The sequence below is a fragment of the Musa acuminata genome, chromosome BXJ1-8 (genome assembly GCF_036884655.1).
Source record: "Musa acuminata AAA Group cultivar baxijiao chromosome BXJ1-8, Cavendish_Baxijiao_AAA, whole genome shotgun sequence".
Taxonomy (NCBI): Eukaryota; Viridiplantae; Streptophyta; class Magnoliopsida; order Zingiberales; family Musaceae; genus Musa; species Musa acuminata.
In genome coordinates, this window is record NC_088334.1 from 29376750 (window position 1) to 29378685 (window position 1936).

Below are 1936 nucleotides of genomic sequence, written 5' to 3' on the forward strand. Positions count from 1 at the left end.
GTTGTCCGGCATGTCATTGGTCCCTCGACGCTTCGTCCAATTCTTCGGCGCATCATCCACTCCTGCAGCCTATTGCCCAATCGGCCAGTTGACTCCGTAACTCTGATATCTTTGGCACAATACCCGCTCTTTTTGGCCCGATGCCCGAGTCCACGGCCCGAAGCCTTCTGTCGATACGTCGACCGATCCACCGGCCCGACGTCCAATCTTCTGACATGTTCCTCCGGCACAACATGATTTTCTTGCTTTAATTGTCTCATCCTGATCGAAGTATCCTACATCACTCAAAACGCAGATTAATTCATAAACATATATCAAGTAGTTTCATCATCAAAATACGAGATTCAACAATCTCCCCTTTTTTTATGATGACAACTAGTTGATGACGGAGTTAACCTTAACTCCCGGAGTTTAAACAAACTCCCCCTATCAATATGCCATATTGATAGAATCTTGAATTCAAACTGAATTCAAGTCGTTGCAATATTCATCATGAATACTTGCAACACGTCATCATGAACTTATACATAAACTTATGCATAACATGTCATGTCATCAACATACTTCTCCCCCTTTGTCATCAACAAAAAGGAGAAGTACCACAATCAAGTGTTCGTGATATTGGTTCAACTCATTGCATGAAAAACATAATATCAAGTTATATCATCATGCAAGTTTGCTATTATCAAATATCAACATGTAAAATTGCGATGTAAGCTTTTGATATCATAACGCAAACATTTCAAGTGTTTATCAATTGTAGCATTTCATCACATGGTAAGATATCAACGCGTAAAATTACGATACAAGTTCTTGATATCTTAACGCATGATGCAAACATGGCATAATGCAAGTTTGGCAATCATAGCATCAATTCATATATCTCTTGATGATGCAAGCATTGCAAATATGACAATCATATCAATTCATATATCTCTTGATGATCCAAGCATAGCATCAGTGTTCATAGCATCAATTCATATATTTCTCCCCCTTTGTTATCAACAAAACGGAGAACGATATAAGCAAATTTTAAGCATAAGTGCTTGTAATTATTCATGTCATAACTAGGTTCATGTCATTTTCCAACAATGAGTGATAGGATATCAATTATACAAATATCTCAAGGAAAACATGACATGGAGATAGCTTTGAAAAACTTCTTCCTTTTTTTATCTGTTATTATCTTTTTGCATGAAGGAGGAAGACTATTTGTGATACATGCTATTTGTGAGTTTACTTCGAGTGAAGTTAGAATCGATGAGAGATAAAATCATGCTTCATTTTTACAAGGATCAAGATATGTATGTGAAACAAATCCTTGCAAGTAAAAACACTTTCATCAATATTCATCAAATCCATTTCTCAAAAAAAATATTTTTCACATGATATGTGTATGAGAAATGTATTTGCTAGTTAATTACATATGTCAAAAATCAATGATATGAATTAAACTTGATATGACATATGCTTGTTAAGTTCGGAAGAGAGTAAACTTGATATGTTAGGATCACGAGAATCCGAAAATGAAATTTGACTCTTTCTTGTATTCGGACAAGGTTTTGCTATAGATATTCAATTACAATCATGAAGGTAAAGCATGCTTGTTATCATGGAAGTTTTGTATTCAAGCACATAATTTTCAACATGTAATTGTGTAAAATCATTATGCCAATCAAGTGATTTGATCATTCAATCAAAAAATAATTTTAACACGTTCAATCATTAGGACGTATTTTTGCCATAGTTTTTCAAATACAATCATGAAGATAAGGCATGCTCATCAACATGGTAGTACAATGACAAGTTTACAATTTTAAGACACGCAAGCTAGTAATTTTGAGATGTTCAAGAAAGCAACTCTTGCTTCTTGAAATATAAGTTTTGCTACATGTGCAAGTTAACTTTTTGCTTCTGCAAGATATCATTCCTTGGT